A 24,795-nucleotide genomic window follows, 5' to 3' on the forward strand; every position below is an offset into this window, starting at 1 on the left:
GGATATAACTGATGGACGTTGAACAGATTGGAGCAATTAGTAATAAAGATGAAGATGCAGAAATAGGGTGGATGAATGATTTCTGAGTAAAATGGGACCATTTACGCACAGCCAGATTCAACAGAATCAAATAAGAAGTCAAATGTCTTGTAGCAAGTGGTGCAGGAAATTTATACAGAAGACAGAGCTATCTCGTAAAAATCAAGATTCCAGAGAGGAATAGGAGCCATAGTGGACAAACAACTTAATGTCTCTTGTCAGTGAGATGCTGTGGCAAAAAGACTAATAGGAAAAGCAGAAGAAATGCACTGAAATTTTTCTTGTAAGATTTAGAGAGGTTGTAATATTGGAATGCTGTTCACAATTCCTTTGTTCCACTTCTTGAAATAATGCTGCAAAATGGAACCATTTGCAAAGAATTCAGCAAAGTGCCACAAAAAGAACAACCCTGTGAATGGTGCAAATCTTCAAGCTTTTGCAAAGCAGGCTTCAGTACTTGTAAGAAGACGATGGAGATGCCAACTGATTACAGAGGAGCTGTATTTCTGTGGGGGAAAAAATAGCAGGGATTATCAGGTTCTTTAACAGGTGAAGGCATTTGCTTTTCTTATATCTGCAGTTAGTACCCAGAAGATGAATCCAGCCGTTCAAATAGGGAACAAGGCAAAATATCTAATAGCTGTTGCTGGAATCATAGTTATTCTAAGTAGGAATTGTCTTACTATAGATAATCTTTTTCTTGGTTCAGTTCCATCTATTTTATTTCCTTTTCTTCCTCATATTTCCCTTGAAATGTTCTGTCTGGGCAGATATTAATGTTGTTCTTCATTGAAGTAATATAAACCAAAGTTACCTAAAAAGACAAATACAAATAATCTTTTAGGCAAACTTCTGTAACTCATGTAAATGCTAGATTTGATGATGACAAACTTAAAATCAACAAGTAGTTTTAAACATATTAAGAGACATCAACATGTGAATACTCAACAGAATTAACTGAGCAGATGAATACTTGCTGGATGCTTTGGTACTGTAAGTAGGTGGAAATATCAGTTTTTTATTAATTTCTGTTGAAAAGGTAACAAAAACTGCATTTCTAAACTATTATGACTTGCTTTAAACTCCTTGAGGAAATTCCAAAAATTTCCTTTCTAAGAAGTAGCAATTACACAGATGGATCATCCTCATATCCTGCAAATATTTTATTTCAGGTTACAAATCTGTACTGAGATATTGACTGTGACTTCACACAGAGCAGTAGGTCACTAGAAATGACTCCTCAAAAAACACCATCATATGCTTTAGCACAGCAATTTTTTTCAATCAGACAGGCAGTCCTTATTCAAGTGCCTGCTAGTGAAAATACAGAAATCTGTCCCAGTTTTGGAGATGATATCATAGTTAAAGAGTATGCTGAGTTGGAAGGGTCTCACCAGGATCACTGAGTCCAACTCCTGTCCTTGCACAGGACATCCAACAGCCACACCATGTGCCCAAGAGCATTGTGCAAATGCTCCTTGAGCTCTCACAGGCTTGGGGCCATGAGCACTTCCCTGGGGAGCCTGTTCCAGTGCCAACCACCGTCTGGATGAAGAACCTTTTCTGATACTCAGCCTTAACCTCCCCTGACTCAGCTTCATGCTGTTGCCTCGAGTCCTGTTGCTGGTCACAAGAGTGAAGAGATCAGTGCCTGCCTCTCCTTTTTCCCTTACAAGGAAGCTGTAGACTGAAATGAGGTTTTCTCCTTGTGTTTCTTTCCTATGTTTTATTAAATGCTAGAAAGTATTCTCTGTTCCGGTATGCCTTATCTGAGATTTCTGAGAACTTCAGAATAGGTTGCACCTTGAAACCATCAGAATTAACACATCTTTCTGTGTTACTACATTTGAAAACCATTCTCAAAAATTTTCAGAACAAAAAATAATCACTGAAAGCCTATAACAAACTATTTGTCTGCAAGGATGGTATTTTGTGCTTTTTTTTTTTTTTTCCAATGTGCATGCTGCTGAATCCATTCTTCCTAAAAAATATATGCTGGCTCTTTCCCATTTAGTGTCTGTTATCGTACATTTTTTTTGGCATGTGTTTGACATGACAAGCAGCAACTGAATGAGGCATAATTATAAAGATTCTATGCCCGTTGTTTAAAATAAAAATACTTGCATGACAATGTATCCTGGAGAAAAAAAGAAAACAAGAACGAGGGCAAGCCTGAACTTAAACAGGCTGCTGCTTGGTGTCTGCTTTAGGATGACCTAAATCACTCTTCATGTTCTGACATACATAAAGATCAGAGGCACTATTCATATTTGATATGGGGATGAGAGGGATAACACAGGGTTTAAGAAAGTTTCAGAGCTCTGTGGTTGGGAAATGTGGATGCTTATTGGGATAACAGGGACTGCTTCTCTTGGCACTAAATGACAATGCCTGAGCAACTGAACTGAGGCCTCGAGTGCTGTTAATTCTATTAACTAAAGGTCAGCCACATAATGCACGTGTGTATCCTTACCAAAAGATGCTTATGTTTAGGATTTGTAATTTGGAAATTAATACTAACTCAAATCACTATTTCCCCGAACTAAAAGTCTGTTTAGATTAAGTGTGTAAATGTGAAATGTTTCTGGTACATACTAATCTCTTCATTGAGTCCTAAATTGTTTTCTGTATGGAGTCAAGTATTGGGAAATAGAAGATTGGCTGTCTGAGCTTTATCTGTAGGTAAAGTATTATCCAGGTCTTGCAGCCCTGAGACTGGGTTCCTGATGAAAAAGGAAACCTAGAGTAAGGCTGCCTACTTGTGTCAAGGCCCTAGTGACCATTCACATGTGAATATTCTGGAAAGAAAAGCCCTCTCTGATTAGACAGAGTCAGACCTGATGCAGAAGGTGCACCTTGGTTTTAGTATTCCCTCCAACCAAATAGTAAGTCTTTGCTTCTATATCTGTACTAGAATGTTCTAGTTAAATTCTTGCAGAAAAGAAACCAAAACAAAACCAAAAATACAGGAGTCCCTAAAACCTCACCCCCCAAATAATTCACTCTATTTTGTGCTGAGAAATAACATTCAGGTTTTTTTTCCCCCATATATATATATGGAAGAAATCAATGTAAGCCAAGTTTAATGGAAAACTTCTAAACTTCTCCTGGTCCAAAATTAATGCTTTTAGTTTAGCAAAACAGCAAGAGAAAACAGTTTTACAGTGCTAGGCTTTACAGAAAAATAACTATATTGTCCTCAGTACATATATGTACTTCACGCAAAGTGAAATAAATTAAAAGCTATTGGGAAACTGAACGGAAAAGGGAATTTCATTTTTACAAATCTGTTTCAGTTGAAAGATGGAAAGAGAAACAGAATCAGTTGTGTCACACAATTCTTTATTTCATGTTTCTTCTTGAAAAATCAACTCCTGGAGCTGTCAGTTTGTGAAAATGGCTGCTACCTTTAGCTCAGCATCACACCCATTACAAAAATAGAAGAGTGGTCAGAGCTGCCCACTAAGTAAGCTGCTATTTTTAAAGGGAATGGTTTGGAAAGCCTAGCAGTTGTAACATTGCAATTGCTAAAAAAAAAAAAAAAAAACAAAACACAAAAAAAAAAAAAAAACCAAAAAACAAAAGACTATAAAACATACTGTAATGCTCAAAACTCAGACCTAAAATAGGAGACACATGAGACACCCAAATATTGCAGAAATTGTGCTTGAGACTTTCAAGATTGTGCTTTTAATAGTGTCTTCTGTACACTTAATAATTCTAAATGAATTAATTAGGTGTATAACAGAGCAATTAGCAGAAATCTAGCTGAAAATAATGGGTATTTTTATAGCACTACACTGGGAAAATGTATACACTTTTTTAAAAGCAATTTTTAAATATATTGCAATTTTAAGGCAAATTTTATAATAATTAGACATTGTTGACAGACACTTTTATGAATACTTCATGTATTAAACACTTTAGAGGGTCTAAAGCCTCCTTTTTTGAAATTTTATCCTTCTAGAAGAAAACCAAGTGTCACAGTATAAAATGGATTTTAAAGTGAGATGTATGAATGTGATACAATAAGTTTAAATAATGGTGAAGACAGCACAACAATTTTAGATATTTCTGCTTTGCTTGATATTCATTGGATATAAATGTAAACTTTGCATTATTTGACTCTTTTTAAAGCAAGGTCATAATGAACAGAATCAAACATGTTTTACATCCTTAAAAACAGAAAAGGCAAAAGAGGCTTTGAGCTTTATGTTTAGAGTAGAGAGAAACAAAGATGCAACATATTCAATTTTCAGAAAACATATTTCTACTGTAACTACTTACCACAATGTACACACAAAATGACTTGGGATGTCAGTCAAATCTGTGGAAGTAGCACTTCTGAGGAACCATTAGTCAGGACAGCTGCATTTTTATTAAAATAATGGCTTGAATGCATCTGTGAAAACTATAAAATAAAGTTAATATTCTAGAAGCTCTAAAAAAAACCCCTACCTAATGTCTAGTTTCTAGTAATTTAAGAATACCAGCATAAGAAACAGATGTCAAAATAGCTCAATATCCTTTGGAAAATCTTCTGTTACCATTAAAAGCTACACCTGCTGAAATGTGTGATCTTACTTTAAATGTAGAAAAGCATTAATAGGAATATACAGCAGCGTGGTTATATCTCTTAATTGGTATACCCTAGTGGAAACAAACATGCTAATTAAGCGATCATCCTGATTATAAGAGCCTGATAGGAATACACAGTGCTGGGAGATACTAGTTTCTATTTCAGCAGTGGCTTTAAAAATAATCATAGTTAGATGATTGAAATATTTATATAAGTGTAAGTGACTCACTATAGGACTCAGAATGAGCATGAAGGGAAAAGAATTGAAGTAGATATTTGTGGCACAGAACAAAGTTACAACTTCGATATCTTCTATGGAGTATTGTGGACAATACCAAATAGTCACTTTGATTTGAATAAGTTTGTCATTTTTCTACTCATTAGAAATTGAAATTAATTGCATTCAATAATTACATTCTGAACTAATTTCATTTAAGGCTTTACTTTAATCCATGTGCCAATCTAGAAACTGATTTTAAAGGTCTAGTTCAAATCTCCTTCTACAACATTAATCTGGACTGCTTGATTCAAATTCTTCTAGTTCTCCTTTAGAGATTTGTAATGGCATTCAATTAAATTTGCCTCCTTGCCTAAATAGACTCCAGATCCACCTTCGCTTTAAGCTGGCTGATCCCATCAGACTCAAAGTAGCTGTTGGGCACAGCCAAACAAGAGAGACATCAGAGCTTCCAGACCCCTGGTCATTAAACACAGCAGATTCAGGTAACAAAATAGCTGTTTGGGTCCTTGGAACTTTCCGGTCTATTTTTTACTCCAAAGAAAGAGAGGTAAAAAGGAATAAAATTCAATTGGAAGTAGGCAATAGGGATAGAAACCAAAATACTCTGTTGTCTTCTGAAAGAAAGCCTTTTTTTTTATTTCTTCAAATTCAACAAGGACTAAAAAGAACAAATGTTTCCTTTGACTGAAATGCATGCTTTTATTTGAACCATATGGTTGAGGAGAAACAAGATCAGCATTTATTTGATCCTTACAATGGCATATATTGAATAGATGACAAAAGACTACAAGGAATTACAAGTGCTGTCAAAGTACCATATATCATATGGAATAAGGACTGGAATAGAGCATTACTTCACATATTGGGTTAGGAACTGCATCTGGAGGTACACTTGTTCCTAGAAGAAAAAAGAAAAAGAGCCAAACAAAGCATAAAGTTACTGATAAATTTTAAATCCAGTGTATTAAATCCAGTATTTTGAAGGAATTTGAACATATTACCACAAATTCACTCTTAAACTTACATGGAACTCAAGGAGGCAATTTCTGCAATATTGTTAACAATAGTAATCACCTGGTATTAAAAAGAAAATCCCAGCATCTAGCACAACATAACATTTCTGATAACAGTTTTATTCCTTATTGTATGTAGAAGAAAATAAGAGCACGGCTGCTTAGCCTTCCCTCTGTTATGGGTCAACCAATAAAAGATTAATTATATTTATATCCAAAATCTCAAAAAACACTTAGAACTTAGCATTGCGGTCATGAGCAATAGAATTGCTCATTAGCTAGCAAAAATACACTCACTCCTTTTTTTTCAAGTAGAATTAATAGAATAAAGCTCTAAGAGTCCTACAGCTTTTCTTTGGCAGGTTCTTTCTCGTCTCATTCCAGCTGATCCCTGGGCTTTAAAACTATGTGCCTCAGCCTTCACCCCAGTACATACCTGAACTGAAGGAAATCTGCTCAGTGCAGCCTGAGCTTTTGAGGATCTATTGGAAGCTGCTTGTTCAAGATTTCAGGAATAGTTTGCTATAAAATGAGGTCTGAGTCTTTATAATTCCAATTAGTTCACCAGGTATTTCTGTATAAGTTAAGAGTTGCGGAGGCAGATCAAAATAAAAATATAATTTTACTGTTTGCATATCAGGATTGGCATATAGAATATAAGATACAGTAGATATGAAACTGCAGAGATATGGTATTCCTCTCTACTTGAGTAAAAGGGTAAAAGAGCACAAAATAGTTGTTGAATTGCCAGAATTAAAGAGACACAAGTAAGGAAAATGCAGAACCAAACAATCCTCCTTGCTACCCTTATGTCATCGTATATCGTACCTGAAGAAGTCCATAGTAGCCCTTAGGTTCCTTTCCTGAACTTTAGGTGTGGCTCACCCTGCCAATTTCTTTGCATATTTTACCTAAAACGTATTCAGAACGCCAAGTGATTAGATTCCCTCAGTTCTTCTTAATGTGATTTGTGAATCCTTGATCTTACAGCATATAGAGGTATTAACGCATTTATTAATTTCTCTCTCTCTAAAGTATACACATACATATGTATGTGTGTGTATATTCATATGAATATATAGTAAGTTGCAGCTCTCAGAAGTTAATGAATGACACCTACAGTTTAGGAATAATGAACCAGACAGTGCAGGAAAGAAAAAGTCCTGCAAGTGCATCTGTGCTAATGGCCTGTGCATTTCACTGCAGTCTGTTGCAATGTAAAATGCCTGACTCATTCAGCATACCTAAAAAGCAGCACCACAAAGAGAGCACCCCAAACCTTTGATACACATGTGGGTAGAAGGACAAGAGGACACTTGCTGTAATGAGAAAACCAATTGAAGGGGACTCCTTGTACAACTGAATGACGGCACTGAAATTTTCAGTGTTAGAAGTAATTAGAAAACAGCTGTGAAGGAAAATCAATTGTTCCTGGTCATCAATGGCTTGTCTTCCAGAGCTAGAATAAAGAATGCAGTACCTTTGAAAAGAGCAAGTAATTGCTTCTCCGTTGTTTACTCTTTTAACATTTCTCAACTTATTTGTGCTAGGTACCTTTAGTTGCCTCAGGAGCGCTTTAAAAATTCTTTGATTCTCTCTGTCTAGTCATAAATATATATTTTACAGAGTTCCTTAAGGTGATGACTTGTGATTTATGAAGAGTCGAGCAAATGCTTATAAAATACTCTGATGGTTTCATAACAGATTTACTAAATGAAAAAAGCTGAAGCCCATCAATGAAATTGCAGATTTATTAAGTTTTTGACCCATGAGAGGCCTGAGGTCTTCAGATTCTTTGTCCAGATCTTTGAAGTGCTTTTGAGGTACACCTGTATTCTAATATAATAATTTTATTTTTGTTGGCATTAACATGAAAAGAGTAGGAGTTGAAAAGTATTGTGTCTGTCACAGAGTGCAACTAACAGACTCGAAAAGAACCTTTGCAATCCAAATCATGAGATCAAATTTTAATTCTGGCAGGAAAATATGAGTTTTAAGCTATTATAATTTGTATTATGCCAGCATTGTTAATATTGATTTAGCCTTACACAGTGACAGAAATTGAAATGCCAGGAGTGATAGCTGTGCTGAACTGTTCTGAGCATGTAAAATGGTGCAGTATTTGATTAAATCACCCTTGATTCATTTGTTTGTCTTGTGCTGCACTGTAAATTTAATCTCTTATTACATGATTTGGAGCCTAATTTACACAGGATTTGAAGCAGAAAAGCAAAGCACATGTATTTGCAGCAATATTCCCTGTGACCTCTTGTTGGTGTGAGGGAATGTCCCCTCAGAGTGAGAAAAGCTCTTGTGAGTGTGCGTAGCAGGAACCTATACAGCTATTCAGGGAAAAAAATCAACCCTGGTCTGACTGTGTGCTTGCACAGTGCTTAGCCCAGAGAGCCCCTGATCAATAATTTGAATCCTGAGGAATTACTGCCATGCAGCTGACTATTGAGACAACCACGCTCAGAGCTCTTGGGAGCTGTTCAGGAGCAATTCTGTGCCTGCTGCACTGCACTGCTGCCGGAGAGGCTCCTGCTCCGGCAGGGTTGGCAGCTTTCGATGCTGACATCCAGCTGCACGCTGCAAAACTGCTCTCGTCTCTGGAGGGTAAGCCAGGGCACAGGCTTTTGCAGCAAGAGTGTATGAAACACGCTCTTAACCCTTCTTCCTCAGTCCTCAGGGCTGGTGTGCCTTCAGCCCCTAAGCTAAATGCCAGGGTAGCAGACCCAGGCCGACGTTCTGCTGCCATTCTTAAATTAGCTTGTTCATTAAATGGTTGTAAAGAAAATTCTGCTGAACACAGACACTCTGAAGAAAATATTTAACCTCAAATGTGTTAAAACACCTCTCAGAATAATAAGGAGTTTCAGCTCCCATATTTCTTCTTCACAAAGACAGACTTAACAACTTCCAAATGAGCCTGCCAGAAAATTTTCTATTCACAGCTTTGGGTTTCATATAGGAAATATTGCAACAGCATTCATTTAAATGTAGTATATTCCTTCAGAATTTTGGGATAACAAAACCTAGAGTTTAGGATCCAGACAAAACCATAAAGTATTTTCATAGTATTAGTGAGGACAGATATATTGCCATCTCTAAGTTTCTACCTAGGAGTTTTAAGAGACTATCTTTCCTTGGCAGGATTCACAGAAATCAATGAAATAAATCTGGAGCAAAATCTATCAATTTATTCAGAATAGTGGTACCAACTTTAGAGAGTACATTAAATGCTGGCCGTGGAGTTACTTTTTGGATAAAACTCTAAATGTCAACTCTTCTACTTACAGCAATTTTACATTGCTGGCCATTCTGTAACTGCAATGAGGTTCCTCCTAATTTACACCAACATAGAAGAAATTAAAATAAAGGTCAAATGTTTTCACAGATTGAGTAAATTATTTCCCTGTGGCAGCTTCTTTGTATGGCCAAGGAGAGAGCAAAGGTTGCACCATCTGGCAGATCAGCAACACCTCTTTAAGATGCTGTTTCCCGTTCTTGTTTCATGAAAATAAGCAAGCAAATAAACAAAAATAATAAAGTAGTGCCATCACAACTGGCAGTCTTGATCAGGAATTCTCTATAAAGGGGTCAAACAGTAAGGCTGAAGGCTGAGACACAGAGAAAGCTATTTTACCTTCTAGGCAGCTTCTGAAATTGAGTATTGGTTTTGATGAAGCAGTGTGGCATGGAAGGTGATGGAGCTGCCCACAGTTCTGCCTGCATGACCAACAAACTTTTATAAACATTGACTTTTCAGGGATTTTTTTTCAAACTGGAAACTGAGCAGAAAAAATATATATATAAATTATTGAAAAGTTATTTGAAATGGTCATATTACATTAGCGAATTGTTTACCTGTTTGAAAAACTATGTGCTAGTGTGATGTTTATAAGCTCAGAAACAGCATAATTTGTGAGAATGGCGGTTTGGAAGTGTGAATAGGTGATGAGCAGTTACAGAAAGTGCATCTCATTGCAGAATTTGAAAGAGAATTCATTAAGACAGTGTTTTGCAAAGAAAAAAATCCTGTAGAATAAATTTGCAAGAGAAGGGAAGAAAAAATAAACACTGCCCTAGTGGCTTGTAGTGAGAGGTGCAAAGAAGGGAAAGAGATTAAGCTGGTATGATATGGGACCAAGCATTTAGAATTGAAAGAGCAGAAAAGGAAGGATCTAGAAAACAACAGAAAAAAATTACTTAGATACATGAAATTTTGCATGAGTTAAATACAAGGAAGGCTACTGAGCCAAACAAAGATTTTAAATTAAATACAGGGTTTTCCTTGAACTGTACATTCCACTGCTTTACTTCTAACATTAGCACAGCTAATGTATCTAACTAAAAAGTTGTGCTGCTGTTTGTTTGTCATACAAAACATTTGTTTGTCATACATACACATTTTTTTGTAGTGCAGGGGAAGGGATGTTAATGGCTGAGCAACAAAATTTGAAAAATAATGACGTTCCAGGACAGAGATCCATCCTCAGTCTTCTCCAGATTAACCCCTGCTAACTTTTCCTTCTTGCTGTGTGTTTTTGACCTCTGAGGCTTTTGCAGGTGACAGCATTAAGATTCCAGAAGGCACAGGGGGGGCATTGAAATTCCCTGCAAGCTTTGAATCTCTCTCCATTGATCGGTGTGTCAGTCCATGATGCAGTCATGCACAGATGTTACAAAACAGCAGCAGCAGGTTGCAGAGCTCTAAAAATATTTGGATTTAATTGAAAAGAAAAAAAAGGTAAATGTTTTAAGCCCTTTGTTTAATGCCCCAGCTTCCTCTCTGGCATAAAACGGTGGCTGTTGTAGCGAGAAGGTGGCTTATTCTTTTTGGAGACTACAATTGATTCACACAGAATTTGAAAGGGGTAAAAAAAGGAGCAGAAAACATGGCATCTGAAAAATAGTGTAGACAGAAGAAGAAAGAGGAAAGCAGACACTTGAGAAATTTTTCAAGCATGATTCTTTGTCTTCTTGAACTCTGATTTAAAGGTTGCTTAGCAACAGTGGCAGTAACAGCTGGGACACCCTTGATCTTGTTGTGTAAACTATTAAAAATAGGTGATGGAAAGTAGCACCATGGAAACAATGACAATTCTGAAGCAGGTGTCTGCAGTGCTGCTTTTCAGCTTAATGTCAGAGGTGTAAATTGCAAAATTTATTCCTCCCTTTAATCTGAATTTTTAGAAAGAAAGAAGTCCTTATATTCCCAAAATTAAGTAAGACTGAAGATTACATTATCCCATTTTGTGGCACTGACTCCTGATTATTGCTTTATGTGCTCTCTTGCCAGAACCTTTAAAGGATCTTCATTTCTAGAGACTGAGGTAATTTCACTCCAGTGAATTACTGAAGCAGTCCTTCAGCAAGGGTCATAACTGGTATTTACAGTATTAACCTCAGCTCTGAAAGGATCATAACCCTGATTTCAGTTGGACAGTTTAGCTAAAGCCTCACCCAGAATTATTATTATTAAAATCATAATCTGAAAATGCTTACCTTGTATGGGGCTAATAATCATAGCTAGGATTAATAAACATAGACATTGGAATCAGCAACCCTCATTCTGAAAACATTTAGAGACCCAGGGTCAAGTTTTTCTTAATGTGACTAGTAAATCTGTGGCATGCAAAAGAGAACCAATTCTCAGAAAGAGGCATTATCTGCCCTTTGAATCAGCCTCCTTTTAGGGCTCTTTAACTCAATATCCAAGTTAAAGTAGGCAAACTTCCTTTAAAAATATGGGACAGTATATTTTATGAGGCTAAGGATATGAGTGTGAAAAAACACCCTGCATTATTAGTGAGATTTTTATGCACTGTTAAGATAAAATATTAGAAAAGAGAAAAAAATATTCCTAACCCATGTGATAGCTGTATTTTACATTTTACTTTTTGTGCATTTGGAATGAGAGATAAATAGAGCTGAATATTCAAGAAGGCTTAGGGGTCTATGTAATTTTGACATCTTTGTCCTTATTCCATCATGGGCGTCCCTGCATTCTGATTTAGTAAAAATCACCAACTGCACAATTGAAACAAATAACTATATGGAAAAAATAAAAACCATAAAGAATTGTTCAATAAAACCAGTCATGAATCTAAATAACAGCTACTTAGGGTTATTCTGACTGACCAAAACATCACCAACTCATAACTGCAATATCTTTAAAGAATTCAGCTCAATTTTTTAATGTTTCTTATTAAATCAAAAATTATTCTTGCCTCTGAGCATCTTTCCTGCAGCTGATATTGGTACTTTGCTAAAGCAGCATCTTCTATCAGTCTAGCTTTTGCTTATCTTGAAAGAGAGAAGTTAGGTACTAGAATGAATAATTTTGATACTATGTTGTAGTGCACTGTGCTATTTTAAAAGATATCCTACACTGAGGCAGGACAGAGCTGGCATGCAATGTCATTGCTTCCTGAGGAATTAACTTCTTTTGCAACCTGAATGTAAAGGAAATAGTAGGTATAAACCTTACAATTTTTTGGTTTACAGCAAATTTCACAGAAATGTTTACTGCTATCTTGCTTGAATTGGCATTTCTACAGTACTACAGGATGCTCTGGTTTGGAAGGAAATTTAAAGATCATCCAGTTCCAACCCTCCTGTCACGGGCAGGGATGACACACAGCTGGATCAGGTTGTTCAGGGTATAGGGTAGCGTGAAAGCTACAGACTGCTCCTTCTGCAGAAGGTACATACTTTACTTTAGCCTTGCATACTTTCATATATTGCTAGGCAGGACAATTACAGGCACAGGCACATTCAAATAGTCAAACTGACACTGGGCTGCATTTGAAAGAACATAGGAGTATTAAACCTTTGTGCTCAGCACCCACTTCTTCAAAGACTCTTCTGTAGTGTGCAAGAATGATGTACTTATCCAAGCAGATAGACTTGTCTTCCTGACCTCCATGAATTAAACTAAGTGCCAGAACTGACTTCATGGAAGTCTGCTCTTTCCAATAGTTTCATAGGAGCTATTCTACAATAATCTAGTAATATTGAATTATTTATTTTGCTCAAATTATTTTGTGAAATAATGTATTTGATTTCATTTGTCCTGCCCTGTATGAAAAGCAGCCTGTCCACCTCTGCAATTTAGATGAATGGAGACTTATACAAAAATGTAGAAATTATTTTCAGTGTTCTGTCATTTAGATCTAATTGGTAGCAACTAATTCACAAAGAAAGCTACTTTAAAATGTTTGATTGAGGAACTTAAGTAATGGGACTTATGTTAATTTGTGGCATGTCCAAAGGTTGGGATGACATCTACATTATGGGGGAGTAAAAAAGAGAATTTTAATTTTTAACCTGAGTTTTACTCTGGTCTATAAAATCATGTGAAGTCAGTGGAATCACCTAAGGAATAAAATAGCATAATTGGCTTTAATACTGTTGCAGATTAAGAAAACTTTTCAAGACCTATATCTGGTAATGAGAAAAGGTAATAGAAATTGTTAAATTTGTCTAAGTATTTTGGGGAGGATAAAACTTATAACAAATGTGACTAATCTATGTCTTCAAGCATCTATTACACCAAATCGTTCCTGAAGTTATGCCAAAAAATATGCCAGTTTAAAGCACAGAATATCAAGGTGTTATAAATTGCCTTTATTACTTGCTAATGTCCTAAATTTTTTGAGGTCCCTGAATTTTGGTATGCACAGAGATATTTTACTCTAACAACAACCAGAGCCATTAGGGTAGGATATCATAACCAATGAACACAATTTTACAGGATGATTATTAATTAGTGAAATATTTTAGTACTCCACCACTAACATGCCAAAGCACTAGAAATTTCTAAATATGAAGGAATAAGTCTCCAGGTTATGTGTTTTAAAGAAAAGTTTTCAAACGAAATTTTCTCTGTCCTCTTAATTGGAGGAAATTGAGGAATAAATCCAATCCAGGGAGAGAAAATCTTAGTGTTTCTATTATTAGCTAAATGTTTCTTTAAATTCTTTTTAACTTCTTACTAATGTCCTGTTTTTCTGGGAATTCATACTTTAGACAGATACTTTTCCATAGCTTTTTATATGCCTCTCAAACCATGGTTTCTTCCTTTTTCCTTATTTGCCACTTGCATAGAATGCCCACATGTTAGGAGACAAAAATATTCTGTGTTCAGTACAAGATTACTAATGAAACCTTCTGGGAATTTAGGGCCATCATGAATCTACAGTAGTCTCTACCAATCCCTTCTAAGCACAAGTTATACCCGCCTTCTAGAAACATATTAAAAAGACCTACCACAACAACATACTTCATTGAAAAAGGTTTTCTTTATTTGAAGGAGCTCAGAAGAACAACTAATGCTACAGAGATCCATCCTGTTGCTCAATGTACTGCTGCGATGGTCTGTGTATTCAGTATGAGAAAAATAAGAGCAGTGAAATCCAAGGCTACCTGTTGGGTCTGAAACATCCTCTAATTGAACACATTGCCTGGCAGCAGAGCTGCCTGGAGGCTTTTCATGTAGATTCTGAGACTAGAAACTTTAGCTCAGCTATTCTGTTCTATGTTTGTATAACATGAAGGATTATGTCCTCGATTTAACAAGGGGAACCCCCGGACGCTGCCCTCTGAAAACAAAATAAAATCAAAATAGTCACAGTAAACATGGCATTAAAAATCTTCCCACATGACTCCTCCACTTTGGCAGTGTTTGTAATATTTTTGCCTCTCTTGTACTGCTAAAATTGATGACTGAGGTGGAACTGAATGGGAATGAGGAGTCTTAGAAAGGACAGCAGTCATCTTGTCATCCAGGAAATCCCATATCTTCACCTTATCCCACTGAGCAGTGTGGGAAGCAGGGGGTCAGTGGCTGCTCTGGATGTTGGAGCATTAGAGAAGGCTGCAGGGCTGACTTATCTTTGACTATTGTTGCTTTAAGTTTCTGTGGGTTTGGAGATCAGCCCACAGTTGTGGGACAAGCTGGCTTGTCCCATAATATTCGTGGGTACACTCTGGGCCCTGATGCCTTTCTCTGTCAGGTGAGAAATTTCCCATTCACATTTCCATCCCCATCCTCCACTCCCTCTCTTCCATCCTCTCTGTCTATTTTTGCTGGATTCAGCATTTTCAGGATCTTTGTGTGAGACTGTTTTCTGTACATGCTAGCAAATAAACATATGGAGCAGCCCAACAAGCCCATGCTCTTGCTGATTTCACTGCCTGCTGGGCAGTATAATGAACTAGCAAATAAACTGTTTGCAAGCAATATTTTAAGATTAATGCTTTAAAAAATTAGGGTTAAGAACAGTAATGAAAGAGTTGAAAACTGGACTAACCATATTCCATACTTCTTAGACAAGATGTATTTTATGCCTGCTATGTCTTGACAAGTATCTTCCCACCAGGACTGCAGTTTGCAATGTAGAAATTAATCAGATGTTCAAGATAATTAAAAACACATTTCTAAGTGCTGTTGGGAAAGAGAGATGTGGAATGAAGGGACAAGTTCCTAAATGGACTTACAGACAATGATTTTACAGTTCAGTTCCCCTGAACATCCCCATTAAAATGAATCTTAAAGTTACTTTCAATCTCTTTGCAAATTTACAGTATCAGCAAAACAATTATGGATACTTTTCTCAAATGGAATACACATTAAAAGATTGGGGAATTTGAGTTTTTTCTTTGTTTCTTTTTTTTTCTTTGTTTCTTTTTTTGTTTCTTTTTTTTTTCTTCCCTCAGTAGCAGCATTTAAGACAGGAGTGAGTGGAAAAAATATTTTATTCACAAGGGAAAGAAAAGCATAGATAAAAATAAAAGAGTTTCATGAGGATGTATTAAACATCTAGAGCCAAACATGCACAGTGGAAAGTAATTTTAAAGAAGGATATTGGGACTACTAACCTAACAGCAAGCCTAAGTCAAAATGTCTCCAGAAATACATCTGTGACGTGAAACCTGTGAACCTGGGAAGAGTCCAAGAGACCTTTGATGAGATAGAGATGGCTGCCCCTTCACATTTGCACAAGTTATGGAAATGGTGAATCTGCTATGGGATTTGCCTGAGAACTTTCACCTTATCCTCCCAAAAGATAAGAGGCATTTCTGTCGCTCTCGCCTTCTCTTATGTGTTTTCCCAGTGGAATGAGCTATTGGAAATGTTTGGATTTGTTTCCAAAAGCCTTCCAAAGATTCATGTGATTATTTTAGGAAAAAAATCTATCCCTTGATATTTTTTCACTGAGAAGATTATGCCTTTTTAGTATTCTGAAATCAAAATATATGCCTTTGTCATAAGCCCAAGAAAGAAAAAAGAAGCGTGATCTTTCAAACGCAGAAGAGCAAATTATGCTTTCAGTAACATTATTGCCATGTTGCATATTTATTGAAAAGATTACTTTTTCTGTCTGCTTGGGTATTTTATTATTATTATTATTATTATTATTATTATTATTATTATTATTATTATTATTATTATTATTAATTTTATTTTTAGAATATCTTGCTCTTTTCAAGGCTAATTGTCCCTTCTGGCACTGGAACTACATAACACTGAATATGTGTGACACCACATTAATTTCCATATTGGAGGATTAGGCTATTACAAACATGGGATTAGGCCCACTTGAAGGATCAAAGCAAAAAGAGAACTGAGATGTGAAGATTTTTTTTTCCTTTTTTTGCCAAGCAAACAAATATCCAGGATAAGAGAGCAAAGAAGAAAGCAACTGCCGAAGTGAATTTTTATAATTTAACTTGAACTCCTGATCCTGAACTAAGAATATTAGATTTTATCTGATATATTTTTACCAGTAGAAAAACTCTGAGGTGTTTGCTTTCTTTTGTTTTCCACTGCAGCAGGGTTATACATACAGAAACTAATACAGAATCTGAAACAATATCCTGAGGCCATTTTCATACAATTTAGCACCTTGTATTCATGTGCATCATTGAACAGCTACACTTTCCATTCACGTTGCTAAGTTATTGCAGTACATTTATGGTTGATTTTTCCATTGATGCTAGAGCAGTATATACTTAACAGTGAATAACTTATTCCATGAATTCAACCTAATTTTTCTTTTTTTTTTGTAACGTCCAGAAACAGGTAAAAACCTACCCCTTATTCCATTTCACTGTGGAATAAAGAAAAGCCTTCTCTTTTAAATTCTATAGGTTTGTATCATGCTGCAATTATTCCATAATTTAATTTGGATATTAAACAGGTGTTTGATAATATGATTTTTTTTCACCTAATTTCCATAATTTTTATAATTTATTTCAAAAATATTACCATTTCAGGATGAAAGATTCATCTGATACAAAACTAGAACACATTTCTTGAATATAGAACTGACTGCTTTGGGGCGTCGACAAAAAGAAAACTGAAGCAGCATGATATGTGTAGAGACATTCTGGACAGAACACAAAACTGAAACAGAAGTAAAGTGCTATGATCCTAAAAACCCCCTACATTATTTCTCTGAAGAAAAATGTTTATATGCAGCCCCCACCTTCCTTAAAGGAGGTTATGATTTCCTTCTTAATGGAAATGCTGGTTCAGTAGTCTTTGGCTCTTGACAAAGCCAAAGAGCTCTAATTGATTCAGAAAAGGCAGGAAGAGAAACATGATTTTCACATTATTTTCCTTTGTTAAGGTGTACCAAATATTGTCTTCTTTGTTGTCCAAGCAATCATCCATTTTGCTTCCACATTTGAACCTGGTAAGTTAATCTACATGCAACAATGTCTTATTTAATTGAAAATTTCCATAGCAGGTCTGAAAATGTATTTATTTAAATTTAAATGCATTCTTTATGATCTACCCCCATACATAAGTACTTCATTCCTTGAAGATTAATAAAAAATACCTGTCACACACTCAGAAAAGCAAACATAATGATGAATCCCTTTTAACTCTCTCTTAATTTTTTGTCCATCTGGGGGCATTATCAAGAGTATTTATCTACTCTATTTAGCTGGGGGATAATAGGATGAGGGAGGATTCTCTCATGCACAATAAGGTGAACAACAGAGGTGTTCATATTGACTTGTAGGTGTGTGTGATTCTGTGATCCTGTGATTCTGTTTGCATCAGTTCCTTATAAATGACCATGCATGTGTGGGAAATTATGTTTGAAAACAGTGATGATGTGATATGTACCAGCAGCATCCACTTTAGAGTTTAGAGCACGTATTACAGTCGACAATTAGCTCAGATAAAATGAATGAACAGTAAATGCAATTTGTCATTTGCCTAGACTGAGCCCCATTCACTAAAATGACCAAAATATTTCCCCATTTACCTCAATATTTGTTAAATAAAAGTTGCCTTTGAATTAACTTTGCAAATCAGACTTCCATACCATGAGTAAATTAAAAGTATATGGTGTCAATGCATGACTGACAGAACCACCAGCAAATTTAATTGCATATGGAACTTGAAGATCTCACTAGAGAGCCCTTCATTGAAAATAATTATGTGCACTTTAGTCTGTGCACTCTAGGCAGCAGAGTCTGGAGAGCTTGAAAGTTAAGAAAAAAAAAAAAAGAAGAAGAAATGAAAGCAAGAAAGAGTGAGTGAGAGCATTTTCTTGCCAGGCATATTTATCCAAGCTCACAGCTCAAGATTAATCCACAAGGGCATAGAGGCAGAAGATTAACGAACTAAAGACAGTCTTCATTCCTTGCTGAATTTTATTTTGACTTTGAAGCTATTTGAAGGAATACGTCCATAATATTGCATTCTGTCAAGCACAAGCCATTGTTCATGAAACAGATGTCCAATACATTTGTATCATCTGTGTAGTGGCACACACAAACAATTGCACAACGGAAGCTGTATTCTCACAGAAGCTGCAGAGGAATTTATCATAAGTGAGTAAGACATCAAAAAAAAAAATCCCATTTGCCTTGTTTTCAAGCAGCACTAGAATTAAGGCTATATTTACACTGAGGAGGGTACGGACATTTTTATGAAACACAGCATTCACAAGGGGTTATGAAGCAGCAAGATAAATTCCTCACTTAAATTTGAAAGATCCAGGAATTATACAAATCATGGGAACTCTAAGTATGCTCTACAGAGTAAGAACAGAAAATGTAAAATGCAGCAATTATTAAAGTTTGGTCTTAAAATATGGAATCACAGAATATTGTTAGTCAAAGGGACCCATGAGGATCATCAAGTCCAATGCTTAAGTGAATGGTCCATACAGGGACTGAACCCAAAATCCTGGAGTATTTAACAGGAGGCTCTAACCAACTGAGCTAATCTTTAAGAGGCACTCAGTCAGGTAGTAGGAATGTGCTCCAATGACACCAATACAGCCTTACACTTCACACCAAAAATTTAGCTGAACAAAATTAAATATAGGTGCACAAATGTAGACAACTAAAGGGTTAAAAGTAGAATGCAACGCATCAAAGAATTTTCTACAAACCAGAAATTATTTGCTTAGTTCTAATAATGCAGTGGTGGTTTCTCAGCTCCTTTCAGTTTTGTGTTACTGTTCTATGGCTAAAAGCACAAAAAAAATTACAAACAAACAAAAAAACCAAAACAAAAAAACTCACCTATTTTTATTTGAAATAAAAGGAAAATTATAGTATACAGAAAGCATATCATGTACATTGCTAAAAAAAGCATGAAATGGGCTCTGAAATGAACTAAGTCTTTAGAAAAGTGATGGGAGAGGAAAACTGCCATAAATAATGCAATAACTTCGACTTGTCTGAGACAGAATAATTTTCTACTCATTCATGAAATCAAAAATACCAAAAGGAAAGCATTGATTCTGGTAATGGAAAATGCATGAGAAAGATAAGACCCAGATGACTTAAAGGACTGTATAGATTAAGGTAACCTGCACATGTTTGATCACAGAAAAAGTTTTCTGGAAAATGAACATATACGGGAACATCAGAATGTAGATCTTCAGTCCATGCTGGACCAGTCCTCTACCCTGCACTGCTTTTCAAAATTCATCACAGCAAGACTACTGCTATGCGCAATGCATTATTCTTGTCCTCACACAGTTATTTTGGGGTAGTTTCTATTTAGTTCAACAACGTCCTAGAAAATCAAGAGATTTTGGAAGTGGAACAGCTTAGTACAGACCTTCTCAACATGATATATAAGCGGTCTCTTCCTTGAGTACTTTCTCATTTAAACTATGTCATGCAAAACCAAGGAGAATTTGTGGTTTTAATATGGAAAGGAGATTTAGGGATGAATGAAACATCTAGATATTTTACGTGTTAGCCTTCTCAATGAAACTGCAAAATTTATCCAAGGTGCAAGACACATAGGTGAAGTTAGGATCTACTTCAAGAAGTGATAAAAGTTTCTGCTAAGTCAGTGGAAAAAGAATTTCACACTGTATACTGCCAGTCCCTCTCTTACAGAACAGTGATAAGCAGTTGCTTATGAACCCCAAATATCCAAGTGTTAACTTTTGTGCAAGTAAACTACACATGAAAAACACACAAATTGAGTATTAGAAGAACAACAGCAATTCTTTTTTAAATACTTATGGATAATTTTTCAAGAAATGCAGTAGTGTATTCAAGACATTTATTGTTTTTGGAGGAGCAAACATACAAGAAGGCTATGATCTTTTTCTGCCCCAGATGTTGTAGAAGAGAACTAAGGAAATCCTTGTACTGGTTTGGGCTGGCATAGAGTTATTTTTCTTTGGAGTAGCCGGTACGGGGCAGTGTTTTAACTGTGTTGGTATTTCAAGGATGTTTTCATAACTGCTGAGCAGCACTTGCACAATGTCAAGGCTTTTTCTGCTTCTCACACCACTCCAATAGCAGGATGCTGGGGTGCACAAGAAACTGGGAAGAGACACAGCCAGGACAGCTGATCTCATACCATAAGTCATGCTCAACATATAAAGCTGGAGGAAGAAGAAGGAAGGGGTGAAGGTGTTTTGTCTCCCCAAACAATTTACTTCCTTCATTTCACTCTTCGCTTTCACGCATGGCTTTTGTTTTCCTTATCTCAATAAATTACTTTTCTCAGTTTTACTTTCCTTCTTTTCTCCATCACACCAAGGGAGAGTGAGTGAGTGGATGTGCGGGACTGAGTGGCAGTTAAGGTTAAACCACAACAGCCCCTTAGACAAAAAGCATTTATTACTATTACCTGGGGAAAAAAACCACTAAAAACGAACAAACAAACAATAAAGCTCTGAAATCATGCCCAACCTAAGCACTGCAAACCTGTCTAATTCACTGGAAAACAAAAGCCAAATGATGGTGATGTATTTGGACAGATAAGTGTTGGTATCAACATCAAATATTCCTCCTTGTCCTTGGTACTGCACTGTCAGAGCATGTTCTATATATGATTGTCCCTGAATCACAAGCAGGAGGATAAACAATGATTGCCTAGGCCTTGATGTGAATTTTAGTATCTAAAGTAAAAGTGAGAGCATTAAATTATTTCATTGTCTCACATGAACTGGATATGTAATACTATAAAATTACCAGTATTTCTGTTTTGTCAATACCTTTTCATTGAACCATATCCACATATTAATGGCCTTTGCCACACAGAAGATTGGTATTTAAGACTTAGAATGTCTCTACAAATACACCTGGCTTCTACAGCCCCATTCCATTTCATCCTCTCTACAACTTCAACATCTCATACAATGTTTCTTAATAGCTGTAATAAAGTGATTCCATGCAGGAAAGTGACAAAAGCACATTCTGCCAGGAAACAGAAAACAACCTTTGCTTGTGTCATTCTCAACATACTCTGTACACTGAGCACCTGATAACTTTCTTGGCCATGTGCTTTACAGTTTTGTGACAATTCCTGATTTTCATGTCAGACGAGTGCAAAAAGATCTATTATTGTGGCTTAGATCCAGCATAGGAAGAACTGTAGCAAGAAAATATTTTGAAGAACAAAGAAAGTAGAAACAAAACATGGTTCTGTGAGTTAAGAAATGAGAGACAGAATTTATAGGAGTCAAAATTGCTGCTTACCTAATCATGTAAGATGTAAGTTTTGCTTAAATCATTCGATATTTTGTCCCTTTTTTCAGGCTTTGCATAACCTTTAATATATTATATGCTTTTTGTTTTGTTGTTATTTTTTCTTTTAATGTCCTCTTTCTGTTTTGAAAGTAAATGAGTGCACTGGCATTTAGCTCTAAGGTTGTGCTAATTCTACCCAGTTAACTAGAAGTAAATACTTTGGTATTTTTATAGAAGCGTGAATATATGCAAATCCCTTGGGCACTGCAAAGACAGGAAAGGTTCTAACCCACTTATTAAAAAATTCTGCGCATGTCATGGACACACACAAAAACTGGGCAAACTTTGAAGTCAAACTCCTGTAGACAGCATTGCCTACAGATCTCAAAGACACCTACCTGCTCTCCAAGTTACTTCCTCAATTAGACAGCTTAGAGTCTTTTAGAAGGTTGCACTATATATGGCCAAAATAGACACATTTTAGGTATTGTCACCCAGGCAAGATGTTATGTCTGAGAATTCAGTTCAAGACCATATTCAAAATATTCTTCTAACATGCTTTGTGTATTATTCTTAGGTTTCTTAAATAATTTTTGGCCTCTTCCTGCCACTCTGTCAATTCATTCACAATTTTTAGAAGACTATTAAACAAACTCATGTGTCAGTAATCACACTGACATCACTTAACAACAACAGCAATAACAACTCAAGAGGGAGAGAAACAGTTCACCATCAGAAAAAAATTATCATGATCATAGCCATGTTACCTGGTCATGTTACCTTACACAGAAGAAAAACTTATGCACAACAGAAGGTTTCCTACTGATTCCAGCAGCTGAAAACTTGAACTTATCCCTGCAAGCTAAAGCTACAAAAAGCAAAAAATTTCTAATTTTTATACAGTGGCTATGGCAACAAAATCACAGACATTAAGCAAATGAATTCTTAATGAAATTGAGGGAAACAGAGACAGGTTTCCTAGAAACTGGATTAATTCTGGGACTTCAGGACAAAATTTTGAACTTTATCCATCTCCTTTGTGTTGGGCCCTTCCTAGATGTCTGATCACTTCTATGCCCAAAGGGAAACTGAACTTGGTATGTCTTCTCAGTCAGGTAGCAACTATTTTGAGGTTTCCCAGATTGTATGCTGTCTGGAAACAAATGACCTTAGTTCAGAAACTGGGTATCCATGTGATCTTTAAAACTTAACAATGTTTTAAGAGGAAAAGGTTGTATTTATCTCAGGGGTGCTGGCATGGATGTGGGAAAAGGCATGAAGGAAGCTGAACACTGTCTCACTTCCCACTGATAATAACATTAATGTATTCTTACTATCTTCTTGGTATTGCACAGAAAGTCAGCCTAAAGATATCTGAGGAGTTCTAGAGTTGCAAAAACACTCTGACTGTCAGAACCCCTAAACCTAACTGTAGGCTCTAGTTCAGCTCAAGCTCTTGATTCCTGTCATAACTTGGGTTGATAGATCACATTGGGGATCCACAAAGAGAAACTTAAATAAAGTGAATTTGAAAGGATACAAATATATTTTATTATTGTATGATATAACGTCAATAACATTGTCAGTGTAGACCAATATCAATACCACTGCCAAATGTGTTTCATCTCCTTAAGGAGATCACAAACAGACCACTGTAACATCACCATACTGTGTGGGTCATTAGAGTGATGCCTTGAGATGGCTACCTAGAACAGGGGATGGGCAGAATTAGAGAATAAAGTGAGCATTTATTAAAGGCCTTTAACAGATACACCTTGGGCAGTGCAGGAGCCTTGCAGAGGCCACACCTAAGGTAGATGACAGTCACGAGTTTTTCAGGTCAATATAAGTTTGCTCTATTTGCATATCAGGGGTTAATACTCCCATTACAGCTTCAGGTAATGAAGTCACATTTGCCAAGTTTGCCCCTTCCCCAATTAATTTTGGTTTATACTTTTTTTGGGGCTGAGGCTGTGATGATAACCTTGGTCCTCAGGCCTGGAAGGATTGTTTTGTCTGACCAAACTGTGATGAACACTCCATATGGAGTTCAGAGTTACACACTAATGCTGTGCAGGATGGGGGAAATGGAAAAGCTAGAACTTTAGGCATCAAGAGGATGCCTGGAAAAAAATAGGAGATACTTTTCATAACAGCAGCAAGCATGAAGAACTTTCCAAGCTGAATTACTGTGTATAGTTTTCTAGACCTCTGGCTTAAGACCAATATTCTGGTTTACATGTCCAGGTATTGAGTCCTATGGAAAAAGTTTGGATGAAGAGTGAGCTTTTGTTCTGATAACATATTGGGTTCTTGATAAATTATGATAGAACTGAAAATTCAACATAAAATAAGCATCCAGAAAGCATATGGAGAGAGAATATAAAGACCCTGTAAATTTTTGCTACAGAGATAGCTATGAGAGGTAATATACAGTCTAATGATTACCCCAGATCAGCCCTTTTCTTTCTAAAACATGAAAAGGATTAGAGATACAAAGACTTTATCACTCATATAAGAGGAAGATTTCTCTTACACTGGTAGTGATAAATGGGCAGTGTTGCTCTTCCCAAAACACATGTGAATTAGATGCAGGATGACAGGAAAAAACAGCAGTAAAATTAATTAAACAAACAAAAAGATAATGTACTCCGTGATGGAAAGAGGAAATTGAAAAAGCAAAAAAGCTCTGCTTAGTAAAGAACGATGACAAAAAGTACATTATTTCCGAATTCTGTCTTGCATGCAGTACTGTTTCAGAAGAAAAAATTTCCAAAGCAAGGTTCTAGTTAAAAAAAAAAAAAAGTGTTACAGAATTTAGCAATATTTTTTCAGGGTAGTTCCTTGCATATGTGATGACATCATGTACACTACAAAATAGTGAGTGATTTAAATTATTGCAGATACTGTGTCTTGAAATGTCACTAATGTTTTCATTAAGGTTGAAT

Source organism: Cinclus cinclus, chromosome 3, assembly GCF_963662255.1.
Source record: "Cinclus cinclus chromosome 3, bCinCin1.1, whole genome shotgun sequence".
Classification (NCBI taxonomy): domain Eukaryota; kingdom Metazoa; phylum Chordata; class Aves; order Passeriformes; family Cinclidae; genus Cinclus; species Cinclus cinclus.